This window comes from Anopheles maculipalpis, chromosome 3RL (assembly GCF_943734695.1).
Source record: "Anopheles maculipalpis chromosome 3RL, idAnoMacuDA_375_x, whole genome shotgun sequence".
NCBI lineage: Eukaryota > Metazoa > Arthropoda > Insecta > Diptera > Culicidae > Anopheles > Anopheles maculipalpis.
In genome coordinates, this window is record NC_064872.1 from 70,701,521 (window position 1) to 70,713,889 (window position 12,369).

The following is a 12,369-nucleotide window of genomic DNA, read 5'->3' on the forward strand; positions in this document are numbered from 1 at the left end:
TATGGACAAGAGTTGGACATATTTAATAAAAAAAAAAAAACTTAAATTAGCTACCTCCACGTCAGGGTTATTCCACTGGTGATGAAATGATATACAACGAGACGAAATGTTAGTTCGCGCAGTAAGCCCACATTCCGAACGGTTAATGATATTTATAGACTAATTCCAAACAGTTACCGGATAACAGGAACACAACCCTACTACCAACCATCACTCTAACTTTAACTATTCCACTTAATTAGTTTTAGTTTTACGAGTCCAACCATCCATGATATGGCATGAATCCGTATGTGTTAGTGATGGTGGCCACTGCCGTAAGGATAGTTGTTATGGGACCGAAGCAAACTAACCTACAAAACGTGTACATTGTCACCGGTAGTTGCAGTACTTTGCATCGGTCGTTTATGCCACGGGCCGGTAAGTCCTCGGTGTGTGTGTGTGTTGAACGATACTGCATCTGTGCATCGGGGAACCGGTGTTTCGGTGGTTTAGCACCTTCAAACAATGGCGCCCAGTACTCTCAGTGTTGTTGGTACAGCAGCAGCAGCAGCAGCAGCAGCAGCACGGTAACGCTACACGATGCCTTTGCGCTGTAAGTTGCATGCCCAACGAAACCCAAGGAATAGGGCGTGCGTCGTATCCAGAGTTGGTCCACCGCTCGACGAATCAAACAAGGCCGGCTAACTGCATCATATCCTTATGCTGGTTAAACTTAAAACGGTAGAACTAACCGCACTCAACTATATCGCATAATTCTATCTCACTCTCACCCACTGTCTCCAGAGCTCGTTGAAGCTGGTTCCAGCTGGTTGGTAGGATGGGATGACGGTTTGATCATGCATATTTTATTTCGCAACTCGCTCTACATTTTCTCATTTTCACCCGTCTGCTGCTGAAGTCTACGAATTCAACTGGTCTGGTATCACTGTACAACCCCCCCCCCCCCACAGGAAACCCTCAAGCCATCTGGTGATGATGGTGATGATGATGAGCAACGATTTGTGGACCACCGCTGGGTTGCAGTAGCAATAGGGATTTACCAATGGGGATGAATTTTTATTCTCGATTGCTCTGGCTCCAACGAAGGCAATAGCTTTAGCCATTCCCCGTCTGGGTCAGTGGATATAATTTATGCTAAAGAGTGTGCCACCATCAATAGAAAAACTGAGGTCTTCTTCAGACATTCGCTAGCATAACACAACTTCTTGATAAGCTTCGTAACGTTCTTCTCTCGGGGACTTTAACTCCAAAGTAAATTTGAAAGTAAGATGTCCATGATAGCTTATTTCTCGAGACACTTTAATTGGCCAATTTGTAGTGCAAATCCATGGAAACATCTTGATGAAGACAAACAAAAAAGTAAACAAAAGAGAGAGTTTATTGAGCAAAGGCTAAAGATGAAGTTTTTACCAGGATGCTGCGGAATGCATAACCAACTCTCAACAAGCGCTTCTCGTATGTCTACTAACACAAAATTAACCTCACACAAAAATGCACCATGAATAAGCAAACAATGAGGTCCTTCCAACTTCCCTAGAGAATATCATATTCATCGCCTTTTTGTCCTTTCTTGGAACGAAAACAACACCGACATGTTCCCTTCCAAGATTTAGGCTTGCTGGTGGATTACATCCATGCTTCAGGAAGGTTTCACTCTGTGAGTAACACTGCCTACCACATTCTTCATACAGCTTTCGGCTCGTCAAGCACCACAACCTTAGCTAGCGCCCAATGCCATCGAGTTAAGAAGAGAGCACTCGACGACACGGTGGCAGGTCAATTGAGAAGTCAATTTGAAGGATTATGTGGCGTATTATCAGCACGCAGCAGCTACCATTTTTTGTTCCCAATTGTTGCACACGCCTCTTCAAAGATGGCGTTACTTCGGCGACGACGCTCCGGCGGTAAACATCAAAGAATCCGGCCCCGACGGCATGCCGTGATTCGATGTTTGTGTTTGCATTTTCAAGGGCATCCATTTGCCGGGGCTTGAAATATTCAACCTGTCGCTGCTTGCAACACCGGTAGCAGGTAAAATTTGTTCGATAAATTTGCGACTCTTGACTTGCAAAGTGCGATTCGGTGAAGTAAGTGGAGCAAGTGGGTGACAATTTGTTGCGCTTGTGTTTCGAGAAGTAGGAATTCCAGTTCTTGGCGCGCACCAGCCAAACTCGCACAAACAACCACTTTACCGTATACACGTATACAATTTAAAAGCTTTTCTCCGTTGCTCCCTGCCGTTTGGTGGAGTTGTTTGTTTGTGCTCTCGACTTGCCATTTTATTTTTTGTTTGTTTCTTGTGTTTGTGTACTTGAGCTTTGTGCTGCCTGTGTACTGGCAACAGAAAAGAGCAATTTACAGCACCATGAGCAGGCACAAACAGTGTTTGGCCTCCTGAGTAAGCAGAAATAAAATAAACGATTGCAAACACAGGGCACACGGTGGGTGATGGGGCTTTCGGTGGGTTGGAATTCAATTTGAGAAACAAATCACACTTCCGGCGAGTTCGATACTTAACCGCTCCTTTTTGGCCCGGCTCCAACGTCCAGGAAAAAAAGTCCATTTCCATTCGAATGGTTTGTCTTTTTTTGTGCTGTTGTAGTTAGCAAGGTTTCCTTTTTGATCTTTCCGTGAGTTGCTTGCTATGTGTGTGTGTGTGGTTGTGGGCCTCAAGAAACGCTGAAAGCTTTATTTTATTACCCTCTGGTTACGTTGCGAAGGCTCGAAACATGAGAGAAAACTGAGCGCAAGGAACGGAAAAAACACAGAACGCATGCAAAAATTTTTCCCTTGGAATGTGCTTCCCCCACTTTTCCCTGCCTGCCTCTTTACCCTTGATATCGCTAATGTGTATGTATGCACGATCAAGAACGACCACGATTGGTGGGCGCCAGCATATCGGCAAGAAATCAACCATAGCGACGACCGAAAGCATACACACAAGAAATCCTGAACAAATAACCTTACTGAACTAATAGTGGCGGTGGTGAAGGATGGAATGCAAGGCAAAGAAAAGCGATCGGCAGGAGCATGGGAAATGAAAATTGAATTTCTTCGCGTACGCGCCGGTACGCTTTGCTTTCCTGCGTTAACTGCAGGGCAGCACGGTGGAAAGCTAACAGGCGAACGCGTGCACCAGACACATTCCGTTCACGAGTGGGGTCGGGCTGGGCGCGTTTTCCACGGTACGGTTAGTTATTTCAAGCTTTCATTTCGTTTGCTTCGTTTGCAGTTTGCACAATTCATTATGCCTTTCATCGCCTTCGGTTTACCGGTGTACACGGATTGCTTTCTTATGGTTTTTGTACGATCGTCGGAGGATGATTTTCCCCTGCGTCTCTGTATTGACTCTGTGGGGCCGTCTATAATTTACGTAACGTTTCATGATAGCGGAGTTACCAAAAGCAGTCGCATGAAAGTTCAGCGCCATTATGCGTGGAGCATAAGCCTGTCACGGCCAAGACACGGTGTTTACAGGGTTTCGATCCATATAATCGAATTGTACTATCGCTAAAGGAATTATTTAAAATAAATACTGCAAGCCCATTTTGGAACTTTGCAATCATATAGAATAAAGATCAGCAATCATATAGAATAAAGCTTTCGTTGAGAGAAAATTGGCATTTACTGAGGGGAATTTTTTTGGCGTTGTGCCTGCTAAAATTTTTTATATGGTGATGATAATACTGTGTTGTTGTAACATTTCCTTAGTTATTTGAAAAATTCTGACAGTACGGCGCAAGCCGTCATATTTAAGATAAATAAACTATTTGAAAAATTTCGCTGAGAAGCTCCATTATATGGATCGAAACCCTGTATCTTAAGTAATATTTGTGTAAAATAATGAAATAAATTTAAAGTTCTTTTCCAAAATTTATGTTCCACCTTTGTGTTAAATTACGGGAGAAAGGGGGTTGATTTATCTCAATTTTGGCGCAACGCAATTTATGAACGACCTCTGAGGAGGTTTCACTCTGCGTGATGAGTTAAGGGGAATAAAGACGATACATTTTTTTTAAATGTCAAGATACATATAGATACTGAAGATGCCATTGGTTATTTTAAGTATAAAATGTTTACCATTTATGTGACTAGCTTATGGAGATTTTTCATTGTCTCAATTTACAAAAAGTAGTAATATTTATTTACTCTAAATGTTATTTGATTATTCTTATTTATTTTAAATTTGCAAAAGCATATTGTGGAATAGAAAATGAGTTAAAGATGTTTCCGTGGTCCTTTGTCCTTAAAATTCTTGGTTCACTGAAAAAACCACATCCCTTGCTAGATACAGTCATTAAAATATTTCACAGATGAAAGCTTTTTTTAAATGTTTAATAAGGCAACAAAACGCACCATTTCTGCAAAGCAAATATGCACACCGTGTGCGTATTTACTCTCATCGTCACACATGAATGGTGTTGCTTGTTCGAAACCGAAGGGAAGTTCCGTCTACAGCATAGCAAAATGATTTATGTATGCGATCGTCAACGCAATCAGAAAGCTTTTTGGTTTCTTCCTCTTGCGTGTCGAAAAGGTTTTTTTTTCTCTCCTTCAGCTCCCCCTTCTCATGCAGGGCTTTATTAGTGTCACAGTGAATGGGTTCACAAATTGCACCAACGTTAGCCATCCTTTCGCTCGCAGACTCATTCCAAGCAGCATTGGAAGCCACAATGTCACCGAGCAGCCAAAGGATACACAATGTACGAAGAACGATCGGGGACAGAAAAACTTTTCCACATCAGCGTTCACTTTCCCCTGGGACAGCTCTTGGATCGAACCGAAAGGACAAATAAAACTCTGTGCGGTAGCTCGGAATGTTACATTCCGTGAGACAGTGGCCCGGATATCAGGCAAACAAATATCCGGCTAATTCCGGTTACGCGAGCCAGTCACATGGTTTGGGAAGGTCAGGCCGAGTGTCATTCTGGAAGGAACTTTATCTCTCGCTCGCTCTCTCTCTCTCTCTCTCTCTCTGTTTGTCTGTGTGTGTGTTCCCAGTGTAATGCTTTCATTGCCAGCTTCCTCAGGCAGTGTTGCCGGGCAGACAATATTCAAAACTGTACAACACGAATAGCTGACGATGCGAAGGGGACGCCCAGTACTTCATCCGTTCACATAGAAACAATTTGTAGAAGATTTTTCATTTGCTCTTTCTGTGTGTGTGTATTATTGCAGTGGAAACGGACCAGCACGGTCAGGGAGGTAGAGAAACCCTTCAGAACATTCCCAGAGGGTAAAATAAACACACAACGCACCGCACGTAATCGAACACCAAACAGAGAGTGGGACTTGTCTGACTCGTTGCAGGCTGGTGAAACCAAACCAAGGGAAAGGCCAACGCATTCCACCGTAAAGGAATCGTCGTCCGCGCTGTCATCGCCCTCGGAGTTCCTCCAGCTTCGGTTTGTCGCTAGCACCACGTCTTGCTGAACTCCTTCGAGACAAGCGCTGCAGCATCGAGTCGTGTTTTTTTTCTTTCTTCCAGTAGGCACGTGTATACGCACGTGGAATCAGTTTCCTTTTGGCGCACACAAAGCAGATGAAAGTACAGTATGTGGCTGGCTACAGACGGTCAGACCGCACACACACACACACGAACAATGCGCAATCATCACGGATTTCGCTTCCAGTTTTTTGTTGCTGCTTGCCCTAGTGTTGCTCTTCATTTTGCCGAGCAATTCAAGCGAATGATTCGCTTAGTCGCTTCCACATGGTAGTGGACTTGCCCCGTGCTGTCTGTGTAGCCCCGGTGCTCTTCCATGAAACATTCGGGGCCACGTTTTTGGCGTTTTTTTTTATTTTTCGTTGTTGCTGCCTCTTTTGCTGCACGCTTCTTTTGCGCTTGGTTTCATGTTAAAGCTCGATGCTAATTTATTACGCTTTACGCTACTGAACTCCACCACGCAAGGAGAAACATAAGCATACAGAACGGGCGAATGAGTGAGCGAATTTTTGGCGAGTCTCTCCCTGGAGTGGAGATGGATTATGTTGGATGGAGAAGAGTAATGATGGTTGTGCTGATGATGCTTGACGAATGAGGGTGCTTATTGAAAGCTAATCGATAGCTGTAAGGCGAACTTTGCTTTCCTGAATCGGACGGAGGAAGTAAATAAATAACGAGCGCTTTGTTGAGCTAGAGCAAGGGAAGAAGAAAGGAAGATCAAATTTCCATAAACAAATCCTGCATCTTGCAGCAGGATTGTATCTAAACTTTCTACAAACCAACGGAAACCACAAAACCCCAACAATGGTGACTGCGAATTAACGAAACGAACAGTACTGTGTCTAATCTTCACGATGGCACATACAACCGGCAACCAGCATCACGTTGAGGAAAACCATTCATTTAATTGATGAAAGACTTCCCTTACTGTCCGTAAGCCAGTGCTGGCAAACCGCACTTGTTCAACACTAATCCTAGGGTTCGGATGAAGTAGTTTCACCGCAGGCAGCGCAAAGTTATCGAGAAGTGTTTGGTATCTTGACAGAGTGGTTAGTTTGCTAGTTTTGTTTGAACTGGGAGGGCTTCCGTGATAAGAACAAACGCAAATTAATAACTACACCACGTTAAAGAATTATATTTCTACATTAAAGATTATCAACGAAGGGAGCGTTTCGGTAATTTCTTGACTCTTTAAGCTTAAATTTAAATTAAAGGATTGCATTGTTTCTGTTGGCCTTTCTTCTGCTAGATGAGTTCCTTTGTTTTCATATTTACTTCCCGCAGGGAGTTCATTTTGGAAGCATTTGAAGATGAGTACCACGTCCGGTGAGTTCCTGGCTAGCACTCGAAGTAAATGTGGGGGAAATTCTATTCTCAGAAGAGACGCTTACAGTACACAATGAAGAGATAAAGAGAGAGAGAGAGAGAGCGTGTGTAAATAAAGGGGATTGATAGAGGAGTTTAGAAGTTAGATTCTCTTGTCTGAGAAGTCGTTGGTAACTACAAAGATTACTTTCTAAATCAATAAAAAAAATATTCACAGAGGGAGCCACTCTGACTCATAGATGGAGCCAGGCTTAATGAGACGGAAATTTAGACGAGTGTGAGGAAGTGCGAACTGAGGTGTAGTAAAGGCTGATACCTCTTTCTATTGTTGAAAATAATTTAACAATCGAATTGAGCATCTCAAGTAATGGCTATCTTAAGTTAGATCCTCATGATGTCTTGGCCTGCCATTACCGGTCTCCCTAGACTGTTTATTCATCCGTAGCTCAGTACGAACAGGTTCAGATGAGATTTGACTCCCTTTCTGTGCAAGCTGCTTGTGTTTGCAAATCATCGTGAAGCAACAGATGATGAATGGAAAGCTCCACAAGAATCTATTGATTGCAAAACAGCGACTTTACGAAATGAAAACAAACCCGAAGCCGATGAATCAATTTCACGCCACGTTAGGTCGTGTTTCACAGTAAATTGAAGCGCTTTTCACTTTACCGCTTATCTGGTCGACTGCACGTACGTTCAACACTGTCCATCGTCTATTTGTTTGTGCGGTTCATAAATATCAAGCGTGTGGACCGGCTCTGTCCAATCCAATCCAACGGATTTGCGGCTTGACTGGCGTACAAGCTGTTCATCCTCAACACAAGCGTCCCCAGTGTTTCCCAGGAGTTTCCAGGAAAAGTTTTCAAATCTACAATCTACCAAAGCAGCATTGTTTTCGAGTTTTTGTTTGCTTCTTTTGCTGTTGCCTTGATCGACAAAAGCCTTACTAGTTCTGCGAAGATTGGAACTAAACCTGGAAAGTGTCCAATACCTGTTGCAGGGGCAGTGTGAAGCAGAGAGCCGAGCGAAAAAAAAAAACCTGGGAAGCTCTGTCTGGAATTTTCTCCAAAGTAATTTTTCTGGAGAAATCCCAAGAATGCTGCTGCTGCAGTAGCAGTATTGTTACTTAAACTTTTTGAATTCCTTCCCAGTTTGCAGTGGGCAGAATGTTCGAAAGGGAAGGGCCTTGAATAGAAGCAAGCAACAGTCCAAATGGACTGTACAATTCCCACGGGGAGTTGCGATCGTGGAAAGTATGTTTATCATAACTCTTATCACCCACACTGCTGCACTCCCGCTTGGGGAAGGTTGGGAAATAGGTGGAGTGGACGAAAATTTATAACTCAATTCGCGTCCCTCACGAAACTTGTCGGGACGTGTCGGATAAGGAAGGCTAGAAAAGATGACGATGGTAAATAATCATAGCGCCTGGTTTGCGCTCTACGTTCGCCAGGGTCGATTGGGCAGGAAAATGGCGTTTTATTTTAAGTAAAGCATAAAGAAAGTGTTCTTCTTCTGGGAGGTTTTTTTTTGCACCAGCTGTCTTCTAGCAGACACCGGGACCTGGAAACAAATGCTCATGAAACCCATATTTCATACAATCTTTCCCTGCTTGTTGGTAACGTTACGGATCCCTTCTAAGAAGGGTTTTACTTTGTAACCGCGAACCGAACGCAAGAAGACACAGCTGCTAGGTGCAATTGTTGCAACGAGTTGAGTAAAAGTGTAGTCAAATAAATTCAAGATTATGCTACCGAATGCAGAAACGCGCCTGTCTTCAAAAGTGGGCGAAATTGCGAGAAAACTCTTGAAATTGAAATGTGTACGCGTACGGGTGGGATGGACACGGCGAAAGTCCTATCCTTCAGTGTAACCTTGATGGTTTCCTGTTCGGCAAAATAGAGCACAATTGGAGCAGCAAGGTGCCGGGCGCGTTCAATCGTTTACAGCGTACGTGAACACTTTTCCTAACCGACACGCTTCAAAATTGAATCGCTGTGTACGGTGGTTGGAGTTTCCGATTCTAGCCAAATACCTCTCCTCATTTGAAAAGTTCCACGTGCCGGCGAGCGTGCTGAAGTCTGCCCCAAGCCACAAACATGACCTTAACACACACACACACATACACACACATGACCGTTCCAAAATGGAAACGGAAGTGCCTGCACACGGATGTGCCAGCGGTTGAAACGGAAGGAAATGGAAATCCCTCACTCAGAAAAAAAACACTCACACAAGGACACACGCAGGAAGCTCCCCCTTTTCCCGCCCCATGTATCAACCAGAGAAGCTACCCACTTACGCTGTGATGTTTTCCTGCAAAAAAAAAGGGAAAATAAATGAAAGTTTTCATTTAAACTTTTTCCCTTATCTTGAAGCCGAAGCGTTCGTTTGGTGAGTGTGTTTTGGGCCCGGCCCGTTCTTGCTCTACTTCAACTGCTATATCTTAAGGCATTGTTGTATTGTTGCTGCTGAAACGCTGCTGCACACCGACACAAAATCAAGTTCTGCAAAGTTTTGCACACCGAAAGGCAAAAGATCTGCGCTGCCCTGTTGATGAGTTGTTATTGCTCATTCTGTAGTTGAGATGCAATTTCCAGCTTCTTTTCCAGCTTCCTGCGCGAGTCTCGAATCTCGGTACGGTACCAGATGGTTCCGTAGTCCCGGAAGCGTCAAGCGTCTAATCGTGTTAAAGTTCGTCAGCGATCAATTTGTGCTTCAGTCTCGGTTCGGTCCGAGCGAAGAATCACTTTGCGGAGGACGATGCACGTCAGTTGCAGTTGAGTTGGGAATTGGATAGCAACAAACCGAAGGCTCTCAGATGCCCCTGCGGTCATCACGGACATCAAAGTTTTGTACCATATTTTTAACATAAAAAAACTAGCTTTTGAGGTTAATTTTTAAACTAAATTAACTCAAATTTGTGGTTACACGACGGTGATTTTTTCCCTAATAGCAACGCCATCTATTTGAAAAAAGTATAAGCAACGAACTTAGTACTAGTAGCACTTAGTATATTCAAAAATCTTTTTAAAAGATAAATGTTGAATAAAACTTTCTACGACAACAGGCGAATCGTCGCCATCGTCACTCTTCAAGCTTTCCGTTGCGATGCAAGTCTGCAGTTGAGTTAAGGAACTGTCTTCCACCGAGTATTCCTACCTCCTGTCGACATTTTATCCCGGCATCCGTTTACAATTTTGTTTTTTGCTATCCTTTCCGAAATTCGTTCGAACATCCAGCCAAGTCAACAAGCACCATGACAAGGATGAATCACACGATACACGGAAGCATTGAATAGTCGTTCGGACGAGCAGTTTCTTTGTGCTGGCTGTGCCCTGGGATGCCATTTTCCATCCTTCCTTTTTTATAGCATTCTCTGGCACTGTAGCTCTTCGGGCCGCTTGAGCCTTCCGGTGGTCAACTTCTTTCAAGCCCGTTCACACCAGCGCCGAAGGGATATCGGTACTATGCAGGGTTCGCAAAGTAAATCGAAGGTAACCCATAGCCCAAAAAGCAAAAAACAAACGAACCAAGGCGAGGCAAGTACGGAGCGTGTGCCGAGTGTGCGGTGGCCTGTATGATTTGTTGGACATCGTAACCTTCTTATTCTTGTCTCCTTTACACTGGTCACTGGTTGGATGGAGTTTTTCTTTCCTGAGCAAATTTAACACTGGGCATGTATATTTTATGGCGAATTCACCGTAGATACGTCTGTACTGGTTGAGAATTCCAAGTAATATTCCTCACCCTACAGCGTGAACCGATTCCTGGGAGATTTCAAACAGGAAACTCCTTACTGGAACGATTCGTTAGCAATTCCTGGTTGCCGAAGTTACTTCCTCGGTACTTTAAATCTTTATCTATTTATCTTTCATTAGACATCGAGCAAGAATTCTTCGGTCGGTTCCCCCATTTTATAAGGCAATCCTTCTTGCCGGATCGGATGTCAGATGGGAAAGGGTACAGGATGAGTAATGGATGTAACTGGGAGCTTCATTTTCATTACTTTACGCCACATTCATCTTTCCATCGCTTCCAAGCGCCCCAAGTGAGTATAAATTTCAATGAGGGAAGTTTTGTATCAACAATTCGCATCGGAAGTAATAACGAGGTAATTGTTTTCGAATTAGACAAACATTCCAACGATTCTTACTCGCTTCTTCGGTAGACATATTGAGCAGTGCCAGTACAGAAGCAAGAAAAGCAAATGGTGAACTCTTGTTTGAAACAAATTCTAAAAAGACTTTTCGTTTTCTCGGTACATTTTATTGCCGCTGGTTTCACCCCACCATTTCTTACGGGGTTTATATAACTTAATGAGCGTGTAGTTGAAGAAGATGTGCAATGTTCCGATCAGCTCCACTGTATGAGATCTTCTATGTTGTTGCGGTGTCTTTCACTAGGGCACAAGCTTCACCCCGATCGGACGTGCTCCCGGAGCAAAACGGCGCAGTTCGTCCTCGTTTTTCAGCTCACGGATCTGTACCTCGTCGCTCTGTCCCGGTCCTAGCAGTGCCCGTATAGCCTTTCGAATCTCTTCGTTCAGTTTCTCCTCCGATGGGTTACCTTTCACTACGAGCACCTGCTGTTCGTAGGTGTTTTCGAGGTTTGGCGCAGATGTGGACACGGCCGGTGCTGATGTAGTTGTTGTTACCGCACTTCTATGATGTGCCGTTGTGGCAGCTTTAGCCGAGCGCAAGGGACGTGATCCCGATCGGATCGATTTGGGGTGGATTTTTTCCTCCTTAGCAGCAGTAACGTCTTTGGTGTCACTGTCGGCCATTACAACCATCGCAAACAGTGCAATTAACAGCACGGAAAACAGAAAATAACCTCGAACCTGTACCATGGTTGTCTTGCACAAAGCTAACGATCACACGAACCACAACAAACACTCAGCGAAGATCCTCCTCGAGTGGAATCGAACCAGCAACTAATGATGCACCGAAACTGGACGGTTCATTTTTATAGAGTTTATTCTGGGCGTTGGGGTTAGCGCGAAAAAACCGGCTTTCTGGTGGCTGGGAGACTTCTTCCTCCCACCTTGCTCGGTTGCGTTTACATAATCTCATCGATCACCGAACGATATTGGGGAGTCGCAAGCGTGCAATGAAAGCGAATCTGGGACCGGGGTGAAGCAAGCAATATTAAACACTAAAGAAAGGAAAACGAAGATTTTGGTACAGAACGTATAGGGAACTGATTTTTATTTGGAGAATGAGGGATGAAGTTTGTACGTCGGCAGAGTGAGCAGGATGTGGTTTGTTGGGTTTAAACACCAAAGAAAAAAAGCCTTAATTAATTCAAATTTTGCATCATGATTGGGAGCAATGGTTTTATGGCTAGCGATTAAAATCTGGTTCCGAGTGTCTCATATGCAATATATCCCGATATATTTTTTTCCACTAGTTCGAGCTGGTCAGTGATAGAAAGCGAAATACAAAATCCAGATTAAAGTGGCTCCCCCTCTTTTGCTCGGTTCTATTCGATTAGAAATAGAGAAACCGGTTCCAAAAACCAAGCTTAAATTGCGAACTCAAGAACTCCAGTATGCAAATAAACGATCCCAGTTCCCCCAACGATGATATAGGTGT